A 21,859-nucleotide genomic window follows, 5' to 3' on the forward strand; every position below is an offset into this window, starting at 1 on the left:
TCAAAGTGATGCCAATGTGAGAACAAGTTTAGCCACTTGCAAGACAGGTACCTCAAACCTTTTCTATGACCCTAGGCCTATACATCTAAATATAGCATAATTTTATTGACTGTGTCTGTGAATGTAATGGGGGGTTTTTGTACGTAGCAATAGTGAACTTTTATATTAACTATACCATCACCCTCAGTATTCAAATATTTCCATATAAACTATTTACAACAGTAAATTAAAAATGGTTTGTATTGTAGAATTTAACTAGATATAAATACAATAGAAAATCATCTAATTGACAGTGATCATTGGTGTCTTAATCTCTTCTTTGAAAATGTTCAAAAACATGTTTATTGTTGGGGCCGGAGAGATAACATGGAGGTAGGGTGTTTGCTTTGTATGCAGAAGGATGGTGGTTCGAATCCCGGCATCCCATAGGGTCCCTTGAGCCTGCCAGGAGCGATTTCTGAGAGTAGAGTCAGGAGTAACCCTTGAGTGCTGCTGGGTGTGACCCCAAAAAAAGTTTTTTTTTTTTTGGTAGAACACAAAGTAATTTTTTGTTTTACGAGTCACATCTGGTTGTGCTCAGAGCTTACTCCTACTGTGCTCAGGGATCACTTCTAGCAGTTAGAGGACCATATGAGATGCTGGCTATTAGAAGGAAGAGATAGCAACTAGAGAGATAGTACGTCAGGTAGGATGCTTGCCTATTTTATTAACATAAAATGCCAGCAAGTAGACAAAAAATCCTCTCTAAAAAGTATCCAAATGAGACAGGGAAAGTTTGTCATTTAAAGCAGAGCCTACCTCTCTTTTCCTTCCTACCAAAGTTCTCTGATGATATTCTACGCAAGGTTGATGCCCCCAAGAATGCCTCTAACTAGATCTCAGTCTGAAGATCTAGTGGACTAATCCTGTCTATTACATATCCTTAGGAAAAGCAACACCTGTCCTCCCTAATTTTGTATATCAGAAGCTTTGTTCTTAGCATGCAAAACAATTGGAGAGGTTCCTCAACCTTCCATATCATAAGTCAAGAGAAGAACCAACAGTAAAAACAAATGGCCCATTTTAAAAATGAGCATGTATACAATAACAGCAGTTTTTTGTTATTAGCTGGAGAAGTGACCATCAACATAATGTCAGAAACTACTTCATACTATCCAAAATATCAACAGTTCAGCTAACTATAGGTAGGCAGTAGATGAAGACATGTAACCAAAGTGAAAATGAAAAAGTAAAATAAAAATAAAAAGTAAAATGATAAGTTGGTAAGGAATATAGCTTGAAAGGTTTTCAAAAATTTGAACAATAGTAGTGTATAACCCAGAAATTCCATTCTTAGGTATATATTCTAGAGAATTAATAAACTCTTCATGTGGAAATTTACATATACATAATCTCAACAGCTTTATTCATTGAAGCCAAAACGTGAAAAAAAAATCTACTCCTTGACTGATGATGGTTTTTAAAAAATATTATGGAAAATATTCAAAAAATTGAAGGGCAATAAATAATTTTCAGCAAATTAAAGGATTAAAATGCTGACATTTGGAAAACAAGTCTGAACATTCATAATATTCTGAGTGAAAGATCATATCTAAGATAGGCAAATTTAAAGGAAAAGAAAGCCTAATAGCAGTAGAAGTTTAGAACAAATGGGAAGTGATTTCTAAAGAATTCAATTAAATTTGGGAGGGTTGTGAGAATGCCTTAGATATATTTTCATAGCTGTGAGTATATTAAAAACATTGATTTGTGTACTTTTAATGGGCAAATTCTGTAGTAGTCAATGGAGCTGCTTTTGAGTTTAAAATAAATTTTATAAGGTATTAAAGAACAAGTAGGATTACAATTTGGAGTTTTAAACTTCCATGTATATACCTTGAGCTTACAAGCTATTTTCCCCCAAAAGTCATAGTATTGAAATATAATAAACAAGTGACACAGATGCAATGAATATATGATTTCTATTGGCTACACATATGTCCAAGTTTTTGTCTGTTTCAAATAAGTAAGATATTGTGCCATCCTATTGATAATTGCTTTCAGTATCACATCATTTTTGAGACACCCACTCATGATTTTAATTCAAAACCAGTGATACCAGTTGTTCTGCTTCCTTTTGGAGAGGTCTAGTCCTTTCTCACTTTTCAGTACAGTTGTTGAAAGAAGGCTATATTTATTGTAAGAAGGAGGTAGTTACCTGAATTTCAGTCAGATGTGTATTTATCTGCTACTCAGAAAGCATGTTTTAGTAAACATCAGATATTACAGATGTTCAATTTTTATTTTTGGAGGGGATGCAGAAAGAGAGGGAGTGGGAGGAGAGCGTTTAAGCCACATGAGTGCGTTTCGAAACTATTGCTGAGTCTACTCAAGAGTGATCATCACTGGCAGACCATAGGTGGTGCCAGTGATTCACCCTGGGACTGGCAGCTTGCAGGGCAAGTGCCTTAGCCCCTGTATTATATCTCTGGCCAACAAAGGTAAATTATTGGGAGGAAAAAAAAATAGAGGTCCACAGAGCACAATGGCACATCCTTTCTGAGAAGTATCTTGTCATTATAATATTTTTAAATAATTTCCAATTTGACAACATCTGTTATTAGATGATGACGCTTTGTTCAGATATTGGACTATAAAATTAATGAGGCTCTGTGTCACATAGTAAGAAGCAGTACCTAAACTTAATGCCAAAAGTGTTCATGAGTTCATTGAACCATACCTTATTTTGACTTAAGGGATTTAAGTTTCCCTGCATCAGAGGTTTAATCAATATTTTTTCATCCTCATTAGTAGAGTTTTATTCTTTTTTTTTTTTTTTTTTTTTTGGTTTTTGGGCCACACCCGGCAGTGCTCAGGGGTTATTCCTGGCTGTCTGCTCAGAAATAGCTCCTGGCAGGCGCAGGGAACCATATGGGACACCGGGATTTGAACCAACCACCTTTGGTCCTGGATTGGCTGCTTGCAAGGCAAACACCGCTGTGCTATCTCTCCGGGCCCAGAGTTTTATTCTTTAAAGTATATGCTAATATGGGTTCCATTTAGTCTATGACAATTAAAACTTTCATAAATATAGTCACCATAATTTGTTTAGTTACAATTATATAGAATTACTTAAATATCCAACTTGTCTATAAATTAAATTTTTGTAAGAAAATAATTGGTAATAACTACTATTTATTTTTATTAGGTTATTGAGATATTGTGTATTGATAATATATGCCAACAGTTCTTGAATAAATTGAAAATAATGCACAATTTTGAGAATCTATATCCTGGAAGGGATATAGATGTTATAAAATTATAATAAATAGTTAAAAATAATGGCAGTTGAATCACATAATAAATGAGGAAATAAAGCCTAAAGAAAAATCAGCTAATGAAGATAACAAAGTACAAATTTAAATTGTTGACACAAGAATAGGAAATAAGATTACTAACTAAATAATGTAAAGACCATTTACAAACTTTCATATGAGATAGGACATAAGATAAAGTTACCAACTCTTTTGGAAGTTCTGGCTCTCTTTTCACTTCAAGATTATTTTGCCACTCATTTTTTCTGCTTATCTGATTGAGAAAAATGTGACATTCATCCCTAACAAATTCAAAAGCAGTGTAAGCAAATTATAATCTGCTTTAAAGAACTACAATCTAAATAAAACACCACCTTTTTGGGGGGTTTGGTTTTGGGGCCACACCCGGCAACACTCAGGGGTTGTGCCTGGATCAGCAATCAGAAATCACTTCTGGCAGGCACCTGGACCATATGGGATGCCGGAATTTGAACCACCATTGGTCCTGGATCTGCTGTTTGCAAGGCAAACGCCCTACCACTGAGCTATCTCTCCGGCCCCAAAATAAAATACCACCTTTTGATAACAGAAATTCTTTTTTTTTTTTTTAGTCTAGAGCTTAGGTTCTCTTTATTTTATTTATTTATATTAACACCATGGTTACAAGGTTGCTCATAATACAGATTACTTTTTCCACAAATAAAGTTGTTTATGATTGGATTACAAACATACAATGTACAATACCCTTCATAGGTGCACATTTCTGTTTCCCTTTCACCTTCCCTGATGCTCTCTTCCCTCCCAACCAACCCCTATCTACCTGAGGAGTAGGCATTTTACTTCATTAGCTCTCTCACTAACTCTCTCTTTCATTCTCTCTTGCTCTTGCTCTCTCTATATATATATACATATGTATATATATGTACATACATATATATACATATTTCTCTCTTCTTTTTTGATACTGTGGTTTGCAATACCATTAATAAAGGGATGTCATGCATGTCATTTTACCCGTTTCAGCAGCCAATTTTTGTCCAGAGTAATTAGTTCCAACTATCACTTTCATAATAGATCCTTCTCTGCTCTAAGGGCACTTTCTGCTTATATTTGCCAGAGAGATAGCATAGTGGTAAGGAGTTTGTCTTGCATACAGCTGACCTGGGACGGACCCAAGTTCGATTTCTGGCATCCCATGTGGTCCCCTAAGCTTTCCAGGAGCAATTTATGAGTGCAGAGCCAAGAGTAACACCTATGCACTGCTGCCTGTGGCCAAAAAAAATAGTCCTACCATTGATGTATCCTCCTAATCCTCATCTCTATTATTTCTGGATATTGTCCTCACAGTCTTTTATTTTCCTTATATCCCACAGATGAATGAGATTGTTCTATGTTCACCCCACCCCATCCCTATCATTTCACTCATAATAATTATAATAATTTCCATGTCCATTCAGGTATGAACAAATTTCATGACTGCATTCTCCTAATGGATGCATATTGTTCCACTGTCTAGATGTCCTACTTTTCTGTAGTCTTTCAAATGTTGTCAAGAACTTGGATTGCTTCCAGATTCTGGATATTGTTAAAAGTGTGATGAACATAAGAATGTAAAGGACATTTTTGTATTGTGTTTTTGTGTTCCGAGGATATATCCCTAGGAGTATTATTGCTGCATCATAAGAAAGCTCAAATTTCTCAGATTTTTTTTTTGAGGAATATTCATATTGTTCTTTAGAAAGTCTGAACTAGATGGCATTCCCACCATCAGTGAATAAGACTCCCTTTCTTGCCACATCTAAGCCAGCACTGGTTGTTCCTGTTTCTCTGATGTGTGCCAGTCTCTATGGTATGAGATGATATCCAATTGTTGTTTTGATTTGTATCTCCCTGGTGATTAGTGATATGGAATATTTATTCATGTACCTTTTGTTCACCTGTATTTCTTCTTTGAGAAAATGTCTGTTCATTTCTTCTCCCCATTTTTGGATGGAATTAGATGTTTTTTTCTTGTTAAGTTCTGCCAATACCTTGTATGTCTTAGATATTTTTTTAATTTATTTAAACACCTTAATTACATACATGATTGTGTTTGGGTTTCAGTCATGTAAAGAACACCACACATCACCAGTGCAACATTCCCATCACCAATGTCCCAAGTCTCCCTTCGCCCCACCCGACCCCCGCCTGTACTCTAGACAGGCTCTCCATTTTCCTCATACATTCTCATTATTAGGACAGTTCAAAATGTAGTTATTTCCCAAACTAAACTCATCACTCTTTGTGGTGAGCTTCCTGAGGTGAGCTGGAACTTCCAGCTCTTTTCTCTTTAGTGTCGGAAAATTTTTTTTTTGTTTTTTTGGGCCACACCCATTTAACGCTCAGGGGTTACTCCTGGCTATGTGCTCAGAAATCGCCCCTGGCTTGGGGGGACCATATGGGACGCCGGGGGATCGAACCGTGGTCCTTGCTTGGCTAGCGCTTGCAAGGCAGACACCTTACCTCCAGCGCCACCTACCCGGCCCCTGTGTCTGAAAATTATTATTACAAGGGTGTCTTTCATTTTTCTTAAAACCCATAGATGAGTGAGACCATTCTGCGTTTTTCTCTCTCTCTCTGACTTATTTCACTCAGCATAATAGATTCCGTGTACATCCATGTATAGGAAAATTTCATGACTTCATCTCTCCTGACAGCTGCATAATATTCCATTGTGTATATGTACCACAGTTTCTTTAGCCATTCGTCTGTTGAAGGGCATCTTAGTTGTTTCCAGAGTCTTGCTATGGTAAGTAGTGCTGCAATGAATATAGGTGTAAGGAAGGGGTTTTTGGATTGTATTTTTGTGTTCCTAGGGTATATTCCTAGGAGTGGTATAGCTGGATCGTATGGGAGCTCGATTTCCAGTTTTTGGAGGAATCTCCATATCGCTTTCCATAAAGGTTGAACTAGACGGCATTCCCACCAGCAGTGGATAAGAGTTCCTTTCTCTCCACATCCCCGCCAACACTGTTTATTCTCATTCTTTGTGATGTGTGCCATTCTCTGGGGTGTGAGGTGGTATCTCATCGTTGTTTTGATTTGCATCTCCCTGATGATTAGTGATGTGGAACATTTTTTCATGTGTCTTTTGGCCATGTGTATTTCTTCTTTGTCAAAGTGTCTGTTCATTTCTTCTCCCCATTTTTTGATGGGGTTAGATGTTTTTTTCTTGTAAAGTTCTGTCAGTGCCTTGTATATTTTGGAGATTAGCCCCTTATCTGATGGGTATTGGGTGAATAGTTTCTCCCACTCAGTGGGTGGCTCTTGTATCCTGGGCACTATTTCCTTTGAGGTGCAGAAGCTTCTCAGCTTAATATATTCCCATCTGTTAATCTCTGCTTTCACTTGTTTGGAGAGTGCAGTATCCTCCTTGAAGATGCCTGTAATGTCCTGGAGTGTTTTGCCTATGTGCTGTTCTATATATCTTATGGTTTTGGGGCTGATATCGAGGTCTTTAATCCATTTGGATTTTACCTTCGTACATGATGTTAGCTGGGGGTCTAAGTTCAATTTTTTGCAAGTGGCTATCCAATTGTGCCAACACCACTTGTTGAAGAGGCTTTACTTGCTCCATTTAGGATTTCCTGCTCCTTTATAAAAAATTAGGTGGTTGTATCTCTGGGGAACATTTTCTGAGTATTCAAGCCTATTCCACTGATCTGAGGACCTATCCTTATTCCAATACCATGCTGTTTTGATAACTGTTGCTTTGTAGTACAGTTTAAAGTTGGGGAAAGTAATTCCTCCCATATTCTTTTTCCCAATGATTGCTTTAGCTATTCGAGGGTGTTTATTGTTCCAAATGAATTTCAAAAGTGTCTGATCCACTTCTTTGAAGAATGTCATGGGTAACTTTAGAGGGATGGCATTAAATCTGTATAATGCCTTGGGGAGTATTGCCATTTTGATGATGTTAATCCTGCCAATCCATGAGCAGGGTATGCGTTTCCATTTCCGTGTGTCCTCTCTTATTTCTTGGAGCAGAGTTTTATAGTTTTCTTTGTATAGGTCCTTCACATATTTAGTCAAGTTGATTCCAAGATATTTGAGTTTGTGTGGCACTATTGTGAATGGGGTTGTTTTCTTAATGTCCATTTCATCCTTATTACTATTGGTGTATAGAAAGGCCATTGACTTTTGTGTGTTAATTTTGTAGCCTGCCACCTTGCTATATGAGTCTATTGTTTCTAGAAGCTTTTTGATAGAGTCTTTAGGGTTTTCTAAGTAGAGTATCATGTCATCTGCAAACAGTGACAGCTTGACTTCTTCCTTACCTATCTGGATTCCCTTGATATCCTTTTCTTGCCTAATCGCTATAGCAAGTACTTCCAGTGCTATGTTGAATAGGAGTGGTGAGAGAGGACAGCCTTGTCTTGTGCCAGAATTTAGAGGGAAGGCTTTCAGTTTTTCTCCATTGAGGATAATATTTGCCACTGGCTTGTGGTAGATGGCCTTCACTATATTGAGAAAGGTTCCCTCCATTCCCATCTTGCTGAGAGTTTTGATCAAGAATGGGTGTTGGACCTTATCAAATGCTTTCTCTGCATCTATTGATATGATCATGTGGTTTTTATTTTTCTTGTTATTGATGTTGTGTATTATGTTGATAGATTTACGGATGTTAAACCAGCCTTGCATTCCTGGGATGAAACCTACTTGATCGTAGTGGATGATCTTTTTAACGAGGCATTGAATTCTATTTGCCAGGATTTTGTTGAGGATCTTTGCATCTGCATTCATCAGTGATATTGGTCTGTAATTTTCTTTTTTGGTAGCGTCTCTGTCTGGTTTAGGTATCAAGGTGATGTTGGCTTCATAAAAGCTATTTGGAAGTGTTTCTGTTTGTTCAATTTCATGAAAGAGTCTTGCCAAGATTGGCAGTAGTTCCTCTTGGAAAGTTTGATAGAATTCATTAGTGAATCCATCTGGACCTGGGCTTTTGTTTTTCGGCAGATATTTGATTACTGTTTTAATTTCACCAATGGTGATGGGTGTGTTTAGATATGCTACATCCTCTTCCTTCAACCGTGGAAGATTATAAGAGTCCAAGAATTTATCCATTTCTTCCAGGTTCTCATTTTTAGTGGCATAGAGTTTTTCAAAGTAGTTTCTGATTACCCTTTGAATCTCTGTCATATCAGTAGTGATTGCTCCTTTTTCATTTCTGATACGAGTTATCAAGTTTCTCTCTCTCTCTTTCTTTGTTAGGTTTGCCAGTGGTCTATCAATCTTGTTTATTTTTTCAAAGAACCAACTTCTGCTTTCGTTGATCTTTCGGATTGTTTTTTTTGAGTTTCCACTTCGTTGATTTCTGCTCTCAGCTTTGTTATTTCCTTCTGTCTTCCTATTCTTGGGTCCTTTTGTTGAGCATTTTCTAGTTCTATTAGCTGTGTCATTAAGCTACTCACGTAAGCTCCTTCTTCCTTCCTGATGTATAAATTTTCCTCTCAGTACTGCTTTTGATGTGTCCCATAAGTTCTGATAGTTTGTGTCTTTATTGTCATTTGTTTCCAGGAACCTTTTGATTTCCTCCTTGATTTCATCTCGGACCCACTGGTTATTGAGCATGAGGCTGTTTAACTTCCAGGTGTTAAAGTGTTTCTTCTGAGTCCCTTTGGAGTTCACAAATAATTTCAGAGCCTTGTGGTCAGCAAAGGTAGTCTGCAAAATTTCTATCCTCTTGATCTTATGGAGGTATGTTTTATGTGCCAGCATGTAGTCTATCCTGGAGAATGTCCCATGTACATTGGAGAAGAATGTGTATCCAGGTTTCTGGGGATGGAGTGTCCTATATATATCCACTAGGCCACTTTCTTCCATTTCCCTCCTCAGGTCTAGTATATTCTTGTTGGGTTTCAGTCTGGTTGACCTATCCAGTGTTGACAAAGCCATGTTAAGGTCCCCCACAATTATTGTGTTGTTGTTGATATTATTTTTCAGATTTGTCAACAGTTGTATTAAATATTTTGCTGGCCCCTCATTCGGTGCATATATGTTTAGGAGAGTGAATTCTTCCTGCTCTACGTACCCCTTGATTAATATAAAATGTCCATCTTTGTCCCTTACAACCTTCCTGAGTATAAAGTTTGCATTATCTGATATTAGTATGGCCACTCCAGCTTTTTTATGGGTGTTGTTTGCTTGGATAATTTTTCTCCAGCCTTTTATTTTGAGTCTATGTTTGTTCTGACTATTCAGGTGCGTTTCTTGTAGGCAGCAGAAGGTTGGATTGAGTTTTTTGATCCATTTAGCCACTCTGTGTCTCTTAACTGGTGCATTTAGTCCATTGACGTTGAGAGAAAGAATTGTCCTGTGATTTAACGCCATCTTTATTTCAAAATTTGGTGTGTCTTTTGGGTAGTCTTGTCTTAGATTAGGTCTTTCAGTTTTTCTCTTAAGACTGGTTTTGTGTCTGTGAAGTTTCTGAGCTGTTTTTTGTCTGTGAAGCCATGTATTCTTCCGTCAAACCGGAAAGTGAGTTTTGCTGGGTATAGTATTCTGGGTGATGCATTCATTTCATTCAGTCTTGTCACAATATCTCACCACTGCTTTCTGGCATTGAGTGTTTCTGGTGACAGGTCTGCTGTAAATCTCAGGGAAGCTTGCTTGAACGTGATTTCCCCTTTTGATCTTGCTGTTTTCAGAATTCTGTCTCTATCTGTGGGATTTGTCATTGTGACTAGGATGTGTCTTGGGGTGGTTTTTCTGGGGTCTCTTTTGGTTGGTACTCTTCGGGCATGCAGGATTTGATCACATATATTCCTTAGCTCTGGAAGTTTCTCTTTCATGATGTTCTTGACCCTTGATTCTTCCTGGAAGTTTTCTTCCTGGGTCTCTGGGACTCCAATGATTCTTAAGTTGTTTCTGTTGATCTTATCATAGACTTCTATTTTCATCTGTTCCCATTCTTTGACTAATTTTTCCATTGTCTGCTCATTTGCTTTAAGTTTTTTGTCCAATCTCTCCTGCTGTATGGAATTGTTATGTATCTCATCTTCCACAGCACCAAGTCTATTCTCAGCTTCTGATACCCTGTCCCAGAGCTTATCCATTTTGTCATTCACTTCCTTTACTGACTTTTTCAGTCCTGTTAGTTGACATGTTATTTCAGTTTGGAGTTTTGTGATTTCTGTCTTCATATTTTCTTGGTTCTTATTAGTGTTCTGTTCAACTCGATCCATGGTTTCTTGGAGTCCGTTGAGCATCTTCCATATTGCTAGTCTAAAGTCCTTATCTGAGAGGTCGATTAGTTGGTTGGTCATTATCTGGTTCTCAGAATTGTCATCTTCATTCTCTATGTCTGATGCTGGCCTGCGTTGTTTCCCCATTGTCACACTTGTATTGTGGGTTTTTCTATGTGTTGTGGTGGTATTCATTGTCTATATGATGCAGGCAGCACACTCCTCTGGCTCCTTCCTTTCTGGATGGGCTGACTTGCCTCTAAGGGAGGGGAGTCCTCCGTGGATGAAGCCTCACACTGGGTCAAATCTTAGGCCCGAGCATGCAACAGAGAAGACAGTCCAGAGAGAAATGTTTGCTTCTGTGATATAGCACCGTTCTTAGTGTAATTTTTCCTTCTTGTTGCAATGGTGTTCTTTCCTTAGAAAGAGTGCAGGGCCGCGTAGCAAAGCGGAGCAGCCGTGCTCTGCTGGAGCCTCTTTTTGCCCCACTCGCAAGAGTTTCACGCAAGAGGACAGTAGACAGACATAGACAGGTCACACTCACAGTTTTTCACAGTTGGGCCCCACTGGGCCTGTGTACTTTCGCGGATTTTCCCTGCCTGGTGTCACACACAGGGATCCGGCTTTTCCTAAGCTTAGCCGGTTTTCATGCTCTGTACTCCCTCCCTGAAAATGGCGTCTGGGCGAGCGAGGTTTCTGGAGCCTCTTTTTGCCCCACTCGCAAGAGGTTCACGCAAGAGGACAGTAGACAGACATAGATAGGTCACACTCACAGTTTTTCACAGTTGGGCCCCACTGGGCCGGTGTACTTTCGCGGATTTTCCCCGCCTGGTGTCACACACAGGGATTCGGCTTTTGCAAAGCTTAGCCGGTTTTCATGCTCTGTAGTCCCTCCCTGAAAATGGCGTCTGGGTGAGCGAGGTTTCTGGAGCCTCTTTTTGCCCTACTCGCAAGAGTTTCACGCAAGAGGACAGTAGACAGACATAGACAGGTCACACTCACAGTTTTTCACAGCTGGGCCCCACTGGGCCGGTGTACTTTCGCGGATTTTCCCCGCCTGGTGTCACACACAGGGATCCGGCTTTTGCAAAGCTTAGCCGGTTTTCATGCTCTGTAGTCCCTCCCTGAAAATGGCGTCTGGGTGAGCGAGGTTTCTGGAGCCTCTTTTTGCCCTACTCGCAAGAGTTTCACGCAAGAGGACAGTAGACAGACATAGACAGGTCACACTCACAGTTTTTCACAGTTGGGCCCCACTGGGCCGGTGTACTTTCGCGGATTTTTCCCCGCCTGGTGTCACACACAGGGATCCGGCTTTTGCAAAGCTTAGCCGGTTTTCATGCTCTGTAGTCCCTCCCTGAAAATGGCGTCTGGGCGAGCGAGGTTTCTGGAGCCTCTTTTTGTCCTACTCGCAAGAGTTTCACGCAAGAGGACAGTAGACAGACATAGACAGGTCACACTCACAGTTTTTCACAGTTGGGCCCCACTGGGCCGGTGTACTTTCGCGGATTTTCCCCACCTGGTGTCACACACAGGGAGCCAGCTTTTGCCGTATGTCTTAGATATTAACCTTTCATCCGATTGATATTTTTCTTCCATTCTGTGGGTAGACTTTCTATATACTGTTTCCTTTGAATTGCAGGAGCCTCTCATTTTAATGTAGTCCATTTATTTATTTATATTTGCTTCCACTTCTTGGACAGTGGTATTTCTCCTTTAAGATACCTTTAGTCTCAATATCCTGGAGTTTTTTCTCATGTTTCCTCTATGTACCTCATAGTTTCAGATCTGATATCAAGGTCTTTAATCCATTTTGATTTGATCTTTGTGCAAACTGTTAACAAAAAAAAGAGGTGTGAGATCACTTATTTTCATGTAGGTGACCAGTTTTCCCAATGCCACTTGTTGAAGAGGCTTTCCTTGCTGCTCTTAATATTTCTTGCCCCTTTGTCAAAAATTACTGTATACCTGAGGGTCAGTTTCAGAATATTCAAGTCTAACAAATTAAAAAAGAAACAAAATATTCAAGCCTATTCCAATGACTGAAGGTCTGTCTTTGTTCCATATCATGATATTTTAATGATTACTCCTTTACAGTACAATTTAAAGTTGGGGAGAGTGATACCTCCCATCTTCTTTTACCTAAGGGTTGATTTAGCTATTTATGGGCATTTATCATCCAAAATGAATTTCAGGAGTGTTTGCTCTACTTCTTTAAAAGTGTCACGAGTTTTTGTAAGATGATACCAAGCTTTCAAACCCAAACAAAGGTGTTCCTCCAACTTCCTCTTTCCCTAAACCTCTTCTTTTGGTATGTAAAAGCCAACATGGATTATTCAACCTTTCCCCTTTCTGGGATGGGGAATTGGTTTGAATAAAGAAAGGTATTCTGGCTTTTGGCAGAGGCAGAGAAGCCATAAGGCAAAATGCAGACTGACTCCAATGACTCTCTCCTGACTGGCTTGGTTTATGAATCTTTCGCCACTACCTTGCTTCTTCAGATCTGGCTGTGTGGGGTTTAGAAATATAGTGCCTCGGGCAGTCTCACAACTCTTGGATTTTTATTTTACAGATATCCTTAGAGAGATTGCATTAAATCTATAAAATGCTTTGAAGAGTATTGTCATTTTAATGAGGTTAATCTTCCCAATCTAAGAACAGGGTATATGCTTCCATTTCTTTGTGGTCTTTTATTTTTAGAAGCAGCATTTTATAGTTTTCTTTCTATAGGTCTTTCACCACTTTAGTTAAGTTGACTCCAAGGTACTTGATTTGCTGAGGCACAATTGTGAATGGAATTTTTTTTAATATCTCTTTTTTTTCTGTCATTATAGGTATGTAAATTTGTGTGTTGATTTTGTAGCCTGACACTATACTATACAAATTTATTGTTTCTAGAAGTATTTTGATAGGGTCTTTAGGATTTTCTAAATACAGTATCATGTTATCTTCAGTGAGAGCTTGACTTTTTCCTTTCCTATCTGGATTCCTTTGATCTCATTTTCTTGTCTGATTGCTAGGGCAAGTACTTCCAATACCATATTAACTAGAAGTAGCTAGAGGGAGCAACTTTGTCTTGTGCCAGATCTAAGAGGAAAGACTTTTCATTTTTCCCCACTGAGTATAATACTTGCTATGGACTTTTGGTAATGGCTTGGACTATATTGAGAAAAGATCCTTCTATTTCCATCTTGTTGAGAGTTTTTATAATCAATGGGTGTTACATCTTGTCAAATATTTTCTCTGCATCTATTTATATGATCATATGATTTTTATTTTTCCTTTTGTTGATATGGTGAATTATGTTGATTGACTTAAATATGTTAAACCATCCTTGCATTTCTGAAATGAAACCTACTTGGTCATGGTGTATGACCTTCTTGATGAGCCATTGGGTTCCATTTGCTAGAATTTTGTTGAGATCTTTGCACCTCTATTCATCAAAGGTATTGGCCTGTAATTCTATTTTTGGTAGTAGTGTTTCTGTACTTTTGGTATCAGGGTGATGTTAACATCATAGAAACTATTAGGGCATGTTTCTTTTTCTTCAATTTTTTGGAAGAGCCTAAAAAGGATTAGCACTAGGTTCTCTTTAAAGGTTTGACAGAATTCATCACTAAATTCATCTGGGCTTGGGTTTTTGGTTTGAGGAAGCCTTTTGATTACTATTTTAATTTTCCCAATAGTGCTAGGTCTGTTCAGATATTCCAGATCACCTTGTTTTATACTTGGGAGATTACAGGAATCCAAGAGTTTATTCATTTCTCCAGGTTTTCTTGTTTTGTGGCCTAAAATTTCTTAAAGTAATCTCTGATTATGCTTTGAATTTCTGCAGTATCTCTAGTAACCTCCCCTTTTCATTTCTAATCTGTTTTATTAAGTTTCTATCATTCTTTGTAGATATTACTAATGTTTTATTGGTCTTGTTTAATTTTTCAAAGAACCAACTCTTGCTTCAATTTATCTTTTGTATTGGTTTTTTGGGTTTTGATTCATTAATTTCTACCTAACCTTTGTTATTTCCTTCTGTCTGCCTATTTTTGGTTCATATTTTTGTCATTTTTCAATTTCTTAAGCAGTTAATAATAATAATAAGCATTAAGTTATTTATGTAGGGCCTGGAGAGATAGCACAGTGGTAGGGCATTTGCCTTGCATGTGGGCAACCTAGGACAAATGGTGGTTTGATTCTCAACCTCCCATAGGGTCCCCACCACCCCCCCCCCGAGCCTGCCAGGGGTGTCTTCTGAGCTCAGAGCCAGGAGTTACCCCTCAGCGTCACTGGGTGTGACTCAAAAAAACAAAAACAAAAACAAAAACAAAAAACAAACAAAAAAAAGGTTATTTATGTAGGCTCTCTTCCTTTCTGATGAATATTTTCAACTTAATATTTTCCTTTAATACTACTATTCTATGTCACACAAAATCTGATCATTCTTGTCTTCATTTTCATTTGTTTCCAGAAATCTTTTGGTTTCCTCTTTGATTTTGTCTCTAACCCACTTACTGTTCAGTAGTGAGCTGTTCAATTTCCAGGTGTTAAAGGATTTTTTTCTGTGTCTGTAATTCACTTATATTTTCAGTGCATCATGGTATGAGAAAGTGGTTGATATGATTTCTATCCTCTTTATTTTATGGAAGTAAGTTTTATGGCACAGCATCTGTCTATCTTGGAGAATGTCCCATGAGCATTGGAGAAGAAAGTATTCAACTTTGGGGGATAAGAAGCCACTCTCTTTCATTTATCCCTTCAGAACCAGTATATATTTGTTGAGTTTTAGCCTGGTTGACCTAGTAATGAGTGACAGGATGGTATTGATGTCTCCCACTATTATTGTATTGTTATTGATGTATTCCTTCAAATCAATCTGAATTATTATAAATATTTTTTCTGGCCCCTCATTTAATGTATATATGTTTAGGAGTTTTTTCTTCCTTTTTACATATTATTGATTATTAAGAACTATTTGTATCTGTCTTTTATAAACTTTTTTAAATTGCTTTATTTAAGCACTGAGGTTACAGAATCATTTATAGTTGGGTTTCAGTCATACAATGTACACAATCCTTCACCAATACACCCTTCCTGTTACTGATGTCTCCTATCTTATAATCTTTTTAAGCCTAAAGTCTATGTTGTCTGATATTAGTATGGCCACCCTAGCCTTTTCAAGCGAGTTCTTTGCAAGTATGATTGATCTCCAACCTTTGATTTTGAGTCTATGTTTGCTCTGACTATTTAGATGTGTATCTTGTAGGCAGATAAATATTAAATTCTAGTTTTTGCCACTCTGTGTCTCTTTTTGGTTGTTTTTTTGTTTGTTTTTGTTTTTGGGTCACACACAGTGGTGCTCAGGGATTACTCCTGGCTTTATGCTCAGAAATGGCTCCCCTGGCAGTCTCAGGGAACCATATAGGATGCTGGGATTTGAACTACTGTCCTTCTGCATGCAAGACAAACACCTTACCTCCATGCTATCTCTCCAGCCCCCTCTTTTTTTTCTGGTTTTTTAAGCCACACCTGGCAGCAATAAGGGGTTACTCCTAAATCTGCACTCAGAAATAGCTCTGGTAGGTTCAGGGAACCATATGGGATGCCAGAGATCAAACCTGGGCCTGTCCCGGGTCAGCTATATGCAAAGCAAATGCCCTACCACTGGCTATTGATCTGGTTCCAAACCACTCTATGTCTCTTAAGTGGCCCATTGATGTTGAAAGATTATTGTCATGGGATTAAATATAATCTTTTTGTAGGAATTTGTTGTTTGTTTGGCCTGTCTTGCCTTAAAGTAGACCCTTCAGTTCTTTAAGTTTTTTTGTGTCTGTAAATTTTCTGAGCTGTTATTTATCTACGAAGCTGTATATTCTTCCTTCAAACTTTAATGTAAGACTTGCGGAGTAAAATATTCTTGGCAAAGTGTCATTCATTGAGTTTTGACATTATATCTCAGCACTGTCTTGGGGCCTTGAGAGTTGCTTGCGATAGATTCATTGTAATTCTTAAGGATGCTTCTTTGTATATAATTTCCCTTTTTGATCTTGCTGCCTTCAGTTTTCAGTCCCTGTCTATATTATTCATCATTGTGAAGAGGATGTACCTTGGGGTGCTTTCCTTTGGCTTTCATTTAGCTGGTATTCTTTGGGCATCCACAGTGGTTGCATGCACTCTATCTCTAGAAACTTCTCTGCAAAGATGTTCTTGACTACTGATTATTTTTATGTTTTTTCCCCCTGGGCCTCTAGGACTCCAACGATTTGTATGCTGTTTCTATTGAGCTTATCCCAAACTTCTATTTTCATCTTTTCACATTCTTTGAGGATTTTTTCCATTGTCTGATCATTTACTTAATGCTCTTTTCCAATTTCTCCTGTTATGTGGATTGTTATGCATCTCATCTTCCAGCTCCCTGATTCTGTCCTCAGCTACCTTTACTCTGCTGGTGAGTCCTTCCAGTAAGTGTTTTATCTTGTCTACCAAGTTTTTAAACACTGTTCTTTCAGTTTGAAGTTTTCTCATTTCTACTTTCATATCTTCTGGAATCTTTGTTGTTGTGCATTCAGTATGTTTTGAGTTCTTTAAACATCCTCCTTATTTCTTTTCTAAAGTCCATATCTAAGAGGCTATATAGGTTGTTGGTATTTGTCATGTCTTCAAAACTACCATCTTCATTCTCTGATTATGGTACAGGTCTACATTGTTTCCCCATTGTTATGATTGTGTTTTCTATGTGCCATGCTGGGGTTCATTGAATAGGAGAATTGCACAGAAGCAGAATGAAGCTAACCTTGTCTCTTTCTCTCTGGATGGAGCCATGCTCACCTTTATAGTAATGAGGTCCTGATCATGTAAATGGGACTTTTAAAATATATTTCTTCTATTTTATTATTTTTATATAGAAAAGACATGGATTTTTTTGTTTGTTTGTTTTTGTTTCAGGGTCACACCCGGCAGCGCTCAGGGGTTACTCATAGCTCTAAGCTCAGAAATCATTCCTGGCAGGCTCGGGGAACCATATGGGATGCTGGGATTCGAACCACTGTCCTTTTGCATGCAAGGCAAATGCACTACCTTCATGCTATTTCTCCGGCCCCAAAGCCATGGATTTTTGAGTATTAATTTGTAGACTACCACTTTGCTATACAAGTTTTTTTGTTTATAACAGCTTTCCTCTACAGTCTTTAGAATTTTCTAAATATAATATATGTCATCTGCAAACAATAAGAGCTTGACTTCTTCCCTATCTGCATGCCTTTGATATCTTTTTTTTGTTTAACTCCTATGGCTAGTATTGATAAGTGGTTTTAAATATACTGATAAAATTTTCTTCAATTCCCCTCTTTCTAAGAGCATCCATAAATGGATGCTGGACATTGTCTAAAGCTTTCTTTGAAACTATTGATATGAGCAATATGATTTTATTGATATAATGTATGATGTTGATTAACTTGCATATATTAAACCATCCTTACATCCCCAGGATAAATCCTATTGGTCATGGTCTTGATGAGCTGTTGGATACTATTTGCTACTATTTTGTTGAGGATTTTTACAATTGACTTTATCAAAGATATCTGCCTGTAATTCTCTTTTTATGGTGTTTCTGTCCGCTTTGGTATCAAGGTGATGTTAGCTTCACAGAAACTGTTTGGGAGTGTTACTGTTTCTTCCATTTCTTGGAAGAGCTTGAAAAGAATTGACAGTAGATCCTCTTTAAAGGTTTGAAAGAATTCATTACTGAATTTATCTGGGGCTGGGCTTTTGTTTTGAGGAAGCTTTTTTGATTACCATTTCAATTTCCTAAATAGTGATAAGTCTGTTCAGGTTTCCATTCCATCTTGGTTTATACTTGGAAGGTTATAGGAGTACAAGGATTTATCTATTTCTTCTAAGTTATCTCATTTTGTGGCATAAAGATTCTCTAAGTAAACTCTGAGTATTATTTGAATTTCTGTAGTGTCTGTTGTGAGATAACCCTTTCATTTCTGATTTGGTTTATTAAGGAATTCTCTCTCTTTCTCTGTGAGTCATGCTAATGGTTTGTCTATCATGTTTATTTTTTCCAAAGAACCTAGTTTTGCTTTTATTAATCTTTCAGATTGCTTTAGTGTTTCTAGTTCATTGACTTCTACTCTATTTGTATTTCCTTCATCTTGCCTGCTTTTGGCTCATTTTGTTGATCATTTCTAATATCTTAAGAAATTAAGTTATGGGCCCGGAGAGATAGCACAGTGGCGTTTGCCTTGCAAGCAGTCTGTCTATCCAGGACCAAAGGTGGTTGGTTTGAATCCCGGTGCCCCATGTGGTCCCCCGTGCCTGCCAGGAGCTATTTCTGAGCAGACAGCCAGGAGTAACCCCTGAGCACCGCTGGGTGTGACCCAAAAACCAAAAAAAATAAAAATAATAAAAAAACAAAAGAAATTAAGTTATTTATGTAGGTTCTTCCATCTTGATGAATACTTGCAAAGCTATAAATTTTTCTCTTAATACCTCTTTTGCTGTGTCCCACAAATTTTGTTAATTCATTTACTCATTTTCATTTGCTTCCAGAAATCTTTTGTTTTTCTCTCTGGATCACTGATTGTTTAATAGTAAGCTGTTTAATTTCCAGGTGGTACAATTATTTCTCCATTTCTGTTTGTAGTTTATTCTATTTTTAATGCATAGTGGTCTGAGAAGTGAGTTGATATGTTTTCTACCCTTTTGATTCTATGGAAGTATGAATTGTGGCTCAGTATGTGGTCTATCTATCTTAGAGATTTGGCTTTGGGTAGATGAAAAGCCATAATACATATATAAATATATATGTATGTATGTATATGTATATATATATATACATATATACACACACACTAACCCTCTCTTTTCAATTTCTTCCTTGAACATCAGCATTTTGTTTTGTTTTGTTTAATTTTGGGGCCACACCCTGTGACACTCAGGAGTTACTCCTAGCTATGCACTCAGAAATAGCTCCTGGCTTGTGGGACGATATGGGACACCAGGGGATCAAACCGCAGTCCATCCTAGGTCAACGTGTTCAAGGCAAATGCCCTACCACTGTGCCACTGCTTTTTTTGTGTTTTTTTTTTTTGGGGGGGGGGGGGTTGCGTCACACTCAGGACTCAGAGATTACTCCCGTTTCTGCATTCAGAAGTCACTCCTGGCCAGCTCTTGGGACCATATGAAATGCCGGGATTCAAACTAGGATCCATCCTTTATTGGCCTTGTGCAGGACAAACACCCCACCACTGTGTTATCGCTCCAACCCCTATTCTTGTTTCTTTTTAGCCTGGTTTATCTTTCAAGATTTGACAGAATGGTATTGAAGTTTCCAACTACTACTGTGTTGCTATTGATATCTTTCTTCAAGTCTGTTAGTAGTTGTTTTAAGTATTTTTCTAGACTGTCACTGGATGGTTACATGTTTATAAGTGAGACTTCTCCTTGATTACTATATAAAAATTATTAATAAATTACCCTCTCGCCAGAGAGATAGCATGGAGGTAAGGTGTTCGCCTTGCATCTAGAAGGACGGTGGTTCAAATCCCAGCATCCCATATGGTCCCCCGTGCCTGCCAGGGGTGATTTCTGAGTGTGGAGCCAGGCATGGACCCTGAGCACTGCTGGGGGTGACCCAAAAACTAACAAACAAACAAAATAAATAAATTACCCTCTCTGTCTCTTATAACCTTTTTAAGTCTAACCTCTAGTAACCTTTTTTAACCTATGTCATCTAATATTAATATGGCCATCCCATCCTTCTCAAGGGAGTTGTTTGCTTGAAGGATTGTCTAGGATTGATCTTTAACTTTAAGTCTGTTTGCTCTATTCAAATATATTTTTGCAGGAAGAAGAATATTGGATTTAATTTTCTCATCCATTTTGCTTAAAACTCAGTAACTTATCTGAAAATCTATGTATCCTTCCTTAAAACCTTAATGAGAGTCTAACTGGCTAAAGTGCCCTTAATAAGTTCTTCATTTCATTGAATTTTTTTTTCACTATATCACCATACCTTCAGGCCTGGAAGGTTGCTTGTGATAAATATGTTGCAAATTTTAAATTAACATTTTATTTATGGTATTTTGGGGGAAAGTGACTCCTGACTCTGTGCTCAGAAATCTCTCCTGGCAGGCTTAGGAGACCATATGGGATGCCGGAATTTGAATCACCGTCCTTCTGCATGCAAGGCAAATGCCCGACCACTGTGCTATCTCTCCGGCCCCAAGATGTTCTAAATTCTAAAAATATTTCTTTGTATATATTTTTCTCTTTTTATCCTGCTGCTTTCAGTATTCTATCTCTGTGTATGGTGTTCATCGTTGTAACTAGAATTATTCTTGGGATGTATTTAGGTGTCTTCTAGCTGGTACTCTTTAGTGTTCAGGATATGGGTGCCTGCACTTGTCAACTCTGTGAACTTTTCAGCCCCATAATGTCTTTGACTGTTGCTTCTTCATAAGGTGTTTTATTTTTCTGGCTCTCTGGAGCCCCAATGATTCTTATTTGTTTCTGTTAAATTTATTCCAAAAGTCTATTGTCAGGGCCAGAGAGATAGCATGGAAGTAAGGCGTTTGCCTTGCATGCTGAAGGACAGTGGCTCAAATCGCGGCATTTCATATGGTCCCTCAAGCCTGCCAGGAGAAATTTTTGAGCATAGAGGCAGGAGTAGCCCCTGAACGCAGAGCCAGAAGTAGCCCCTGAGCACTGTCAGGTGTGACCCAAAAAACAAACAAACAAAAAAAGTTTATTTCATGTATTTGTGAAGATTTTTTCCATCTTTTGCTCATTTATTTTGACTCTTTTCCATCTACTGCTGTTTTCTGGATGTGTTATGCATCTCTTCTTGAAGCTCACCAATTCTGTCTTCAGCAGCTATTACTCTGCTAATGAGCCCTTCCAAGTGAGCTTTTCATTTCACCTACCATGGTTTTTTGTCATGTTATTCTTTCATTTCTGCTTAAAGTTTTCTCATAGTTTTTGAGTATTGGCTCTTCATTCCATGGTTTCTTTGAGATCCTTAAGAACATCTTTCAACATTTCCTCTCTGAAGTCCTTGTCAGAAAGAGCATATAGGTTATATAGGTGGCTGATGCTAGTTGGGCCTTCAGAACTACCATCTTCATTCACTAAGCATGATATAGTTCTTCACTGCTTTCCAACTGTGACTTTTGCACTTTGGTGGTGTTTTTAATGTGTGTTGTGGTTCAATGACTAAAAGAAATGCACAACTCTATTGCAAAGCACTGAACTGTTCAGGGAAACTGATCTGATGAAAATAGCTCTTCCAAGTCACAAAGAGGACACTGTTGCTGGTCTGTCTGTGTGCTTCAGTTTCTTGAGACTGTG

The 21,859-nt window shown here is 38.1% G+C and overlaps 1 protein-coding gene across 1 annotated transcript in view; it reads left to right on the forward strand.

Annotated features, from left to right (window-relative positions):
- The window catches only part of SPTSSB (serine palmitoyltransferase small subunit B), a 62,842-nt gene that overhangs the window by 1,556 nt on the left and 39,427 nt on the right, over positions 1–21,859 (forward strand). The window lies entirely within an intron of this gene.

Source organism: Suncus etruscus, chromosome 6 (assembly GCF_024139225.1).
Source record: "Suncus etruscus isolate mSunEtr1 chromosome 6, mSunEtr1.pri.cur, whole genome shotgun sequence".
Taxonomy (NCBI): domain Eukaryota; kingdom Metazoa; phylum Chordata; class Mammalia; order Eulipotyphla; family Soricidae; genus Suncus; species Suncus etruscus.